Genomic DNA, 12189 nt, shown 5'->3' with positions numbered 1-12189 from the left:
TCAATGGAAACAGGATGCACCTGAGCTCAATTTTGGGTCTCAAAGCAAAGGGTCTGAATTATTTCTAAACCTTTTTTTGCTTTGTCATTGTGGTATTGCGTGTAGATTTATTTTAGAATAAGGCTGTAACAAAATGTGGAAAAGGTCATTTTAGAATGCACTGTGCACGAGCTAATCACTGTTTCCCAACCTTGGTCCTCGAGGATCCCCAACAGTACACCGTTTTGTTGTAGCCCTTGACAAACAACTCATTGAGGGCTTGATGGGAAAGGGGGATACCTAGTCAGTTGTACAACAATTCATTCAACTGAAATGTGTCTTCCACATTTAACCCAACCCCTCAGGGGTGCGGGGGGCTTCCATAATTGACATCCATCTTCGGCATCTGAGGAACAGTGGGTTAACTGCCTTGCTCAGGGGCAGAACGACCAATTATTATTTTTTACCTTGTTAGCTCGTGGATTTGATCCAGCAACCTTTCAGTTACTGGCTCAACACTAACCACTAGGCTACCTGCCTGACGATTAGTTGAGGGTTACAATACTGTTAGGGGTACTAAAGGACTAGGGTTGGGAAACATGATCTACTGGCTGTAATTACAATTATACACATAGGAAAGTCTTAATTTTAGCAAATATGTTAGACAAAATATTTGGTCATTTTTAGATGGTTAAATATTGTCCTGGGAAAGTACAGTTTGGGCCTAAATGCAGTATATATCGGCTAATCTGTGAATTTGATTTGACACTTAGGGAACACAAGTCATCTGTGCCATCACAATCTGTAATCATAGCTTCTCACTGCAAATACTTCAACAAAACTGTATCGACTCATCCCAATTGTAGTTAATACAGCTATTCAAATCCATGCAATAAAATCCACAGTACATTGAAACTCCTGGTGAATGTTCTTTTAAGGTATATTGCAGCTCCCTGGTGTCATTCCTGCACCCCTAACAGGGAGGAAGGGTAACAGAATAGATGTAAAGACAAAATCATGCAAGCAACACCAATCTGGGGAGACATGTGGGCTGCGTTTACACAGGCAGCACAATTCTGATAAGTTTGTTCACTAATCTGATCATAATTGAAAAAAATATTGATGTGAAAAGATGATTTGTCAGAAGGCCAATTAGTGTGTGTGTGTGTGTGTGTGGGGGGGGGATTAACTGGGCTTGCATGTATAAACACAGGACATGTCTACCCTGATAGGTGTTGCTTTATTTATATAGTGGTTTAAGTAGATGTATTTTATTGGGAAAGTGTTCACACAGCACGGAAGACAAAGTGCAATGTTGATATGTAGACTGGCAGATGTCCCTCACTACCATGAGCTGTATTTCACACAGTGAGACGGATTTGATTCATATTCCCCCAGTTGTTACATAATTGTGCATCTCATAAACGCCTAACAATCAGTTAATACATGAGTGGAATGGCTTTGGCAAAACCGATAACTATCTTCTGTTCACTCTTAAATGTGGGTGTGAGTACATCGTAGCTACTTGATGATCATCTTTTCCGCATTCAAAAGCAAGTCCTCAAGAGCGCACGCAGAATGCACACGGGGACCCGGAGAACATTTCGCTCGCGGTGGAACTAAACTTGCAGAGTGGACAAGAGAATAATTCGTCCACCACGAACTCGTCTCTAGAATACGTTCATTCTATATTTGGAGACAACCGGTATACGTTTGCCTACAACAGGTAAAACGCATTCTTAATTTGGGTTTGCGCTAGTGTTACTACGATGTAAACTACTGAGAGGAATGTTATCTTTGTGGTGCGCTACCCCAGTGTAAAAAGTTGCACATTTCAAAGTATGGTGTCTATCCGTGTTACAATGTTGGTTTTAATGTAGCCTACGAATCCCACTACATATCGCAGTCTCACCTACGTAAGTACTAAGTAGAGAGGTAGTACATTGTAGGGGGTAACCAGTCAGTCTCGTGCAGGGATGCCCAATTCCTGCCTTAATGGGCCGAAACACTTCTGGTTTTTATCCTCCCAATCATGGACTCATTCAGACCTGGGACACCAGCTGAGTACAATTTAACTCCAAGGTAGAAACAAAAAACAGAAGTGTTTCGGCCCCCAGGACCGGAATTGGGCATGCCTGGTCTAAAGAACAGAAACTAATAAAAGTGTATCTCGTTTGAAGACCGTTGAATCAACTTTACATTGTCCTCTTAAGTAAGTGGGGACCTACCTTTTTGTATTGTAGCGCATTATAAAAAAATATTTGCCTAAGTACACATTTAATAATCTACTCAACCTACAATCAGTTTCTGATCTGCACAATGGTAGCCTATATAATAATTATAGGCATATGTATCAAAATATAGAGAACCAGATCTGTAGTGTCTGTGACATGTCCATCTAAAAACGATCCCATTAAGAAATAATAAAGGTTATGTTTTTAAATATGCAGCAGTATCTCTTTTAAGAATATTATTTCAAGGGTCTATCCCCTGATATTTACCCTTTCAGCTAATCAGGTTTTCTTTGTTTCTCAATGGTCTGCCCATGGGAGATAAACAGGATGAATCTTCTGCTTATTCCATACAAAAACAGGGAATCTGAAAGCCACGTGTGTTTCGTCACATAATACCATATGTTACAATTAGAAATACAGTGAGTGGTGTGCATTGATTTGCCCCTTATGGCCTCAAAATCGGAGAGTATTACTGTATTTGACTCATACAAATTGTTGAAAGAATGAAAAAGAACATCTGAGGTTCTCCCTCTTAGTAGGCTACCAAAAATTGTATTCATGAGATTGAGCAAGGTTTATTTTTCTGGAAAGGAGCCTAGTTTAAAGATTATATTTACTGGGGCATAAATTGGGCATTTCCTAACCCACATTTCTAGACCGAGCAGTAGAACACTATACCACTGTGTGACGCGTTTACCGACATGTGCCTGTTTGGCAACGCTTTGGTCAGATAGTTCTGATTCGGAATGCGTCGGCGAACGGTGCCCAGGAAATAATTACATCTAATTGTTAGACGCTTACCAGCCCTTCCTCCAAAGCAAAACCAAACATGGATTCCATGTTGTTCTCGCGTTGCACGTTTAGTCTGTGTTTCACACCTGTTTATCCTAGCTAATCAGCCTAGCAATACCGGTAACATGCTTGGTCTAGAAACCGGGCTAAGTCATCTCTTTGTTTGTGCTCTGATGAACTGTCACTGTAGCAGACAGACCAGTAATGAACTCAGCGCAGATCAAATATTCTGGTCTACAAGAGCTTTCGATTTGTGAGGAATGGTTATTGGCTTGACCTTCAGTGGTGATTTCACAGGTAAAGAGCAAAATGGGTGTTTACCTGTTATATAAAATCTTAAAGAACAATATACTGTTCTGGTTATGGACAGCATGGATGCTGCTATCGTCATGCAATCAATGTAATCTTATTCGGTAAACAGTAAGGAGCGCTGACATATTTTTTCCCCCATATAATTCAATTGGAAAAAAACAACAATGGCTATGCATGAATGTGGATTTAACAGGCTTATGCAAGTTACAGTGAACGTGTCTCATCCTTTGCCACACAGCTGGGTGTAACAGCTGGCCACTGCAGACTGTAGTGCCTTCAACTTGGGTCAGAATGGGGCATTGGCACAACCCCAACAGCACCGTCCTCAGTCCGCGTCATTTCCCTTGTGTGTTGAATTGCATATAATATAAAACTGCGTGTTGACTACAACAATGAGTTGATTTATTCAAAACACACTTTCTAGGTGAGTAATGACATTTATGTAGCAGATGTATTGTTGTTTTGGTAGAGGATTTATTCCTCTCTATGTTATGTCTGGTTGTAAAAAATGATTTATTTGTAGTGTGCCACTTGGCAAGTCGTGTTCTGGGCTTATTGAAGCCATTTCAATATCTCTTATGTCAAACAGCTCCGCCTGCACTAGCAAAGAAGAACCATCTGCATATAGATGTCACCAGTGCATACATTGGGCTTTGTAATGCTATGTGTATCGTTTGGCTGATTACATCACTAACTACAGCACTAAATACATACAGAACGACACATTGAGGCAGGGGCCTGCTGCTCATGGGTCAGTGTTTAGTGTCCTCGTAGTAGAGCAGTCAGATCAGTCTAAACAGTGAGAAGTGTTTTAATGTTTTCCATCGATGTTGTAATCATCTATTGTGTTCTCTCCGTAATGTGTTGTCTACTGCTCTGCGGTAGTTATGGAAAGGCTGGTACTTTGATAGATTTGACAGTTTGACGAGTTGGGGCGGAGCAGAGCAGGCCTCAGTACTACACTGAGGAACACGTCTACACTGGCTGGACAGATACCAGGTTCTCCATCCTCATTGAGAGTTTTGTGTTGAATCTCTCATCATTGTTTTGCCTGAGTTGTTTTTCCTACATCGTGGGGTGTTTGTCCTGTATGTCTCTGTCTCACCCTGTTTGTTTGCGTGCCGGACCATATTGCAGGCAAATATTCTGATTTGTCAGCAATTATTAACTTTCCTAAAATCCTAAAATCCTTTTAGGGGCCTGATTTTTAAAGGGGGAGAAATATATTAAAGAGTTCAGCTTTTGATTCCACTGGATCGGAGGAAGAATTATATTCAACTGGGTCATGGAACCTACAGTATGGGTGAAGACACAATGAGGAACATGCTGTATGCTGCGCCATGTTGAATTCAACATCTTTCCATTGGTGGTAAAGACAGTACAGACAGTGAAGATATACAGGCAGTTACAACAGGAAGTGAAAGTGTTGAGAACGGGGGTCGCCACAATCTGTCAGAGCCACCTTCGCGTAGTGGAACATGTACACACACTCTCCCCTACTAGCTCTCCTGTGTTGAAGACTAGTGCCGCTCCTCCACCTCCTGGAACCCCTGAGTGTTTCAAATGCTCCATTTGCTTTAGTGTTCCCTCTGCTTCCGTACATCAGTGTTTCACAGAGAGTTTACTTTGCGTGTTTCAATTGATAAAATAATGAAAGTTCAGCCTCAGAGCAGATACTGGCATGATGATGATTTGGCCGGCCCCAGCCTGATCCTCTCTCTTATCGCTGTGTTTTTGGTGGGGTCCAGACAGATCTACATCTCCCTAGTGCTAAAGACTTCCTTCCTCTATCTCCTGGGGAAGAATTTGTGCCCCCCCCCCCCCCGTTGACATGAGGAGGCTTCAGTGTGGCCAGTGTGCTAATCCCTGGGAACACACAATGAGGACTAATATGACTAATTAACCTTGACTGCAGGGCCTCCAGCCAAGGCCTTCTACTAATCCTGCTGCCCTCACAGCCCTCACCACAACCACCCACCCATCATGATCATACTATATGCATGCAACACAGACTGACAAATGTTATGCACTCTCAGTGAGATATGAAAATTGACTAAAACAATGAGTTAATTCATTCAAAACACACTTTCTAGGTGAGTAATGACATTTATGTAGCAGACGTATTGTTGTTTTGGTAGAGGATTTATTCCTCTCTATGTTATGTCTGGTTGTAAAATAATGATTTAGGAGGGGGTTGGATGTAGGCTATAACTTGTGCATTTAGCTTTCCATTGCTGTTGAATGCTTTAACCCAGAACGTGTTTGATCTATTTGTCGTGTGCCGCTTGGCAAGTCGTGTTCAGCATACCTGTTCCCTTCAACATAGCTCTGAGGTCAAAGGAGCATTGGGTGGACATGACCTTTTGGGTGAAGTCCCCCTGTTGTCACTCCCAGGATATCCGCCTCTTTTGTGTTCTGTAAGCATAGGAAGTTTACCCCCTGAAAAAGATGGGCATGACGACGACATTATTGCGAGCAAAGTTCCTCCGAAGCAGCTAAAGGATAAAAGAGATCATTCTATATGATCATCTGCATACTAATATTAGGCTGTTCTTAACTCCTCTGTTATAAAAGGCCCAACTTGACAATTTACCTTTGTCACTGACATGCACTAATGTAATGTGTTCTGTGGGAGGGTTGCCGTTGATTTAATGGAAACAATCACATTCCCTGTAGGTCACAACACGTCACTGTTGACCTGTTGAAGTTGTATCATTATGTACATCAAGTGTTATTTGTATTATTTAGATTTGAAGGTGTGCCCTTTATATACAAATTAGTCCAGCTAATAATAATACTGTATAATATGAAAACATTTTGGTCATTGTACCAGATGCTCTTATCCAGAGCTACTTTCAGTAAGTAGTTAGTGCATACATTTTCTGTACTGGTCCCCTGTGGGAATCAAACCCACAACCCTGGCTTTGCAAGCGCCATGCTCTACCAACTTAGCCACATGAGACCCATTGCAAACATTTGTTTAATAATTGTATCATTACTGGCATACTGTGAGCTGGCACACTGACTAGGATATTTCTCAGCCAAGAGGCAGGACACAACAGACAGTTGGCCGCCTGTCTGACTCAGCCTGCCATTATCACAGTTGTTGTTGCGTCAGGACAGACTGAGCCTCTAGTCTGCTACTCTATAATGATTCAAGTCTTACTACCTCTCTTCCTCAGTCAGCTACTCTACAGGCAATGACACTCTTATTACAGCCCAGAACACCTGCAGTCAGCAGAGTTTGGTTGTGTGCTGCCTTTTGTGAGGTGTGCCACTACCTACCCAGCCTTAGTAGCCAGCCAGGCAGGCAGTCTTCACACCTCATTTAAATGATGATTGCCAGACCACTGTTAGCAGATTGGAGAATTACTGGATGCAATTGTTGCAACATAGAGGAGGGAAACTAGATGGAAGGCTTGACCTCCTTCCACTATTCCCAGCATATGCTTAGGTTGTGCAGTACGGGGGTATGGTAGCTAAGTTTGGTTGTCATATGATTTTCCCTGTTACTCCAGTAGTCGACTTGGATAATCATTGATGAGTGCACTAATCACCACCACACCAAACCCAAATCAAACCAGCTAATTTCCCCCATGTCAAATGAAAAGTTGTTGACAACATCTCTTGATGTGAACAAAACAGACCCTAGGACTAACCTCTGACCAGGTGGTCTGGCTAATTGCCTGGATCCATACGAGAAGTCTGTATATAAGGAGTTGCTGAGTGTCATGTAATGGAGGAATGTCAGGCACCAGGCTTTGTCTGAGTGTCATCTCTGTTCTCTCACACGCTGATGGTCAAGTCTGAGGGAGCTGTGACCCATTAGTTTTACCTCAGGACAGACTTGTTATGTGGTCTTTTTAACTGTCAAAAATGACTCAACTTTCTGAGTCTGTCAATAATATAGAGTTAGATTTCCTCGAAAGGACATTGGCAGTACACTGAACAAAAATATAAATGGAACATTTAAAGTGTTGGTCCCATGTTTCATGAGCTGAAATAAAAGATCCCAGAAATGTTCCATATGCACAAAAAGCTTATTTCTCTCATTTTGAGCACATATTTGTTTACATCCCTGTTAGTGAGAATTTCTCCTTTGCCAAGATAATCCACCCACCAGACAGGTGTGGCATATAGAGAATCTTATTAAACAGCATGATCATTACACAGGAGCACATTGTGCTGGGGACAATTAAAGGCCACTCTAGTTTTGTCATGTAACACAATGTAACAGATGTCTCAAGTTTTGAGGGAGCATGCAATTGGCATGCTGACTGCAGGAATGTCCACCATAGATGTTTCCAGAGAATTTAATGTTAATTTCTCTACTATGGTGCATTTCTGTTTGTAATAAAGCCCTTTTATGTGGAAACACTCAGTCTGATTAGCTGGGCCTGGCTCCCAAGTGGGTGCCTATGCCCACCCATGGCTGTGCCCTTTCCCAGTCATGTGAAAACCATAGATTAGGGCCTAATGAATTTATTTAATTTGATTGATTTCCTTCTATGAACTGCAACTCAGCAAAATCTCTGAAACTGTGTGCATGTTGCGTTTATAGTTCAGTTTACAGTGCCTTCAGAACGTATTTAAACCACTTGACTTTTTCCACATTATGATAAGTTACAGCCTTATTCTAAAATGGATGAAATAAATAAAAATCCTTAGCAATCTACACAGAATACCCCATCATGACAAAATGAAAACAGGTTTTTGGAAATTTCTGCAAATGTATTAAACATAAAAACATAAATAACTTATTTACATACAGTTGAAGTTGGAAGTTTACATACACTTAGGTTGGCGTCATTAAAACTAGTTTTTCAACCACTCCACACATTTCTTGTTAACAAATATAGTTTTGGGAAGTCTGATAGGACATCTACTTTGTGCATGACACAAGTAATGTTTCCAACAATTGTTTACAGACAGATTATTTCATTTATAATTCACTGTATCACAATTCCAGGGGGTCAGAAGTTTACATACACTTAGTTGACTGCCTTTAAACAGCTTGGAAATTCCAGAAAATTATGTTTTGGCTTTAGAAGCTTCTGATAGGCTAATTTACATAATTTGAGTCAATTGAAGGTGTACCTGTGGATGTATTTCAAGGCCGACCTTCAAACTCAGTGCCTCTTTGCCTGACATCATGGGGAAATTGTAGAAAAATTGTAGACCTCCACAAGTCTGCTTCATCCTTGGGAGCAATTTCCAAATGCCTGAAGATACCACGTTCATCTGTACAAACAATAGTACGCAAGTATAAACACCATGGGACCACGCAGCCGTCATGCCACTCAGGAAGGAGACGTGTTCTGTCTCCTAGAGATAAACACACTTTGTTGCGAAAAGTGCAAATCAATCCCAGAACAACAGCAAAGCACCTTGTGAAGATGCTGGAGGAAACTGGTACAAAAGTATGTTTTTCCACAGTAAAACAAGCTCTCTATCAACATAACCTGAAAGGCCGCTCCGCAATGAAGAAGCCACTGCTCCAAATCCATAATTTAAAAAGCCAGACTACGGTTTGCAACTGCACATTGGGCCAAAGATTGTACTTTTTGGAGAAATTTCCTCTGGTCTGATGAAACAAAAATAGAACTGTTTGGTCATAATGACCATCGTTATGTTTGGAGGAGAAAGGCGGATGCTTGCAAGCCGAAGAACACCATCTCAATCATGAAGCACGGGGTGGCAGCATCATGTTGTGGGGGTGCTTTGCTGCAGGAGGGACTGGTGCAGTTCACAAAATAGATGCCATCATGAGGTAGGAAAATTAGGTGCATATATTGAAGCAACATCTCAAGACATCAGTCAGGAAGTTCAAGCTTGGTTGCAAATGGGTCTTCCAAACGGACAATGACTCCAAGCATACTTCCAAAGTTGTGGCAAAATGGCTTAAGGACAACAAAGTCAAGGTATTGGAGTGGCCATCACAAAGCCCTGACCTCAATCCTATAGAAAATTTGCGGGCAGAACTGAAAAAGCGTGTGCGAGCAAGGAGATCTACAAACCTGACTCCGTTATTCCAGCTCTGTCAGGAGGAATGGGCCAAAATGTACCCAATTTATTTTGGGAAGCTTGTGGAAGGCTACCCAAAACGTTTGCCCCAAGTTAAACAATTTAAAGGCAATGCTACCAAATACTCAGTGATTGTATGTAAACTTCTGACCCACTGCGAATGTGATGAAAGAAATAAAAGCTGAAATAAATCATTCTCTCTACTATTACTCTGACATTTCACATTCTTAAAATAGTGGTGATCCTAACTGACTTCAAACAGGGAATTTGTACGAGGATTAAATGTCAGGGATTGTGAAACTAAGTTCAAATGTATTTGGCTAAGGTGTATGTAAACTTCTGACTTCAACTGTAAGTATTCAGACCCTTTGCTATGAGACTCAAAATTGAGTTAAGATGCATCCTGTTTCCATTGGTCATCCTTGAGATGTTTCTACAACTCGATTGGAGTCCACTTTTTGGTAAATTAAATTGATTGGACATGATTTGGAAAGGCACACACATCTAACCGATCGCTGCAGCTGTACATAATCCATCAGTAAATAGCCCACCCAATTTACCTACCTCATCCCCATACTGTTTTTATTTATTTACTTTTCAGCTCTTTTGCACACCAGTATCTCTACCTGCACATGACCATCTGATCATTTATCACTCCAGTGTTCATCTGCTAAATTGTAATTATTCACCTACCTCCTCATGCCTTTTGCACACAATGTAATATAGACTCTTTTTTTTCTTTTTTTCCTACTGTGTTATTGACTTGTTTATTGTTTACTCCATGTGTAACTCTGTGTTGCTGTCTGTTCACACTGCTATGCTTTATCTTGGCCAGGTCGCAGTTGTAAATGAGAACTTGTTCTCAACTAGCCTACCTGGTTAAATAAAGGTGAAATATATATATATATATATTTTTTTAAATATATATTTGAGGTCCCACAGTTGACAGTGAGGGTCAGAGCAAAAACCAAGCCATGAGGTCGAAGGAATTATCCGTAGAGCTCCGAGACATGATTGTATCGAGGCACAGATTTTGGGAAGGGTACAAATGGTTTTTTCTTTAGCATGGAAGGTCCCAAGAACACCGTGGCCTCCATCATTCTTAAATGGAAGTAGTTTGTAACCACCAAGACTACCTAGAGCAGGCTGCCCAGCCAAACTGATCAATCGGGGGAGGAGGCCCTTAATCAGGGAGGTGACCAAGAACCCGATGGTCACTATGACAGCGCACTCGAGTTCCTCTGAGGAGATAGAACCTCCCAGAAGGACAACCATCTCTGCAGCACTCCACCAGTCAGGCCTTTATGGTATAGTGGCAAGATGGAAGCCACTCTTTAGTAAAAGGCACATAACCGCCTGCTTAGAGTTTGCCAAAAGGCACCTCAAGACTCAGACAATGAGAAACAAGATTCTCTGGCCTGATGAAACCAAGATTAAACTCTTTGGCCTGAATGCCAAGCGTCACGTCTGGAGGAAATCTGGCACCATCCCTACGGTGATGCATGGTGGTGGTAGCATCATGCTGTGGGGATGTTTTTCAGCAGCAGGGACCGGGAGACTAGTCGATCGAGGGAAAGATGAACGGAGCAAAGTACAGAGAGATCCTTGATGAACCTGCTCCAGAGTGCTCAGGACCTCAGACTGGGGCAAGGGTTCACCTTCCAATAGGACAACGACCCTAAGCACACAGCCAAGACAACTCAGGAGTGGCTTCGGGACAAGTCTCTGATTGTCCTTGAGTGGCCTAGCCAGAGCTCGTACTTGAACCTGATCGGACATCACCGGAGAGACCTGAATATAGCTGTGCAGCAACGCTCCCCATCCAACCTGACAGGGCTTGAGAGGATCTGCAGAGAAGAATGGGAGAAACTCCCCAAATACAGATGTGCCAAGCTTGTAGCATCATACCCAAGAAGACTGAACGCTGTGTTCGCTGCCAAAATTGCTTCAACAAAGGACTGAATACTTGTGTAAATGTGATATTTCAGTTTTAGCAAAAGTGTCTAAACCTGTTTTTGCTTTGTCATTATGGGTATTGTGTGTAGATTGATTAGGGAGAAAAAAACAATTGAATACATTTTAGAATAAGGCTGTGGCATAACAAAATGTGGATAATTAAAGGAGTCTGAATATTTTCCGACGGCATTGTAGATTAGTTAAATTCCCCTAAAGCAGACCCACACTCTAAGAATGTGCTTTCTTTCAACACTGTCAAACAAGTCATGACCAGATTAGTTTGCATGTGCAAGTTTTTCTTTTCCAATAGGCTTTAGATTTCAATGTTTTACCAAAAAAGATCAAATTAAAGTTTATTTGTTGCGTACACAGATTTGCAGATGCATCAAAATGCTTGTTTTAAGCTCCAAGATGTTTGGATGTCAGTGTGTAGCATTGAAATATGCAATATAGCAGTATATACAGATTTCATCCAACTAGTATTACCTTGAGCCTCTCTGTCCCGGGCTGCAGTTCTGAGCACCGGCAGTCTCTTCTGAAGACTCAGTGAGACTGCCTTGGGGGCGTATAGGCCTATTTGAATCCTATAGACTAAAAACCATATGTGCATACATTAGAAGTATGGCAAGGAGGTATGAAATTAAACACTTGCATACATAATTGTGTCGTCACATTTCTCTTTCAGTCTTTCAATAATGAGACTTTATGTGGTATGCACATTCCAAAAATGTGATATTTGACCATATCATCATTTTTGTAAACTAACATAAATGGGTCTTTGTTGCAAGGGCTCATTTGTTTCTCCCGTTTGAAGTGGATGGGTGTTATAGTGATGTGGTGCTTAGAGTACTCCATCCCATCAGTGGAGAAAGTGCTCTTCACGTTATTGTCC

At 41.5% G+C, this 12189-nt stretch overlaps 1 protein-coding gene across 6 annotated transcripts in view; it reads left to right on the top strand.

Annotated features, from left to right (window-relative positions):
- Positions 1 to 1514: 1514 nt before the first annotated feature.
- Positions 1515 to 12189, top strand: part of LOC124035566 (adenylate cyclase type 2-like) — a 68126-nt gene continuing 57451 nt past the window's right edge. For 3 of the 6 annotated variants that reach the window (XM_046349052.1, XM_046349056.1, XM_046349051.1), the window contains exon 1: positions 1517 to 1705. The gene's annotated coding sequence lies outside the window, so the exon portion shown is untranslated. Of the gene's footprint in view, positions 1706 to 2169; positions 2192 to 3280; positions 3303 to 12189 lie in introns of those variants that run through there. The other 3 variants (XM_046349057.1, XM_046349054.1, XM_046349055.1) reach the window with 3 other exon arrangements.

The sequence above is a fragment of the Oncorhynchus gorbuscha genome, linkage group LG05, assembly GCF_021184085.1.
Source record: "Oncorhynchus gorbuscha isolate QuinsamMale2020 ecotype Even-year linkage group LG05, OgorEven_v1.0, whole genome shotgun sequence".
Classification (NCBI taxonomy): domain Eukaryota; kingdom Metazoa; phylum Chordata; class Actinopteri; order Salmoniformes; family Salmonidae; genus Oncorhynchus; species Oncorhynchus gorbuscha.
Note: the sequence above shows the minus strand (reverse complement) of the source record. Positions and strands in the feature narration are given on the sequence as shown.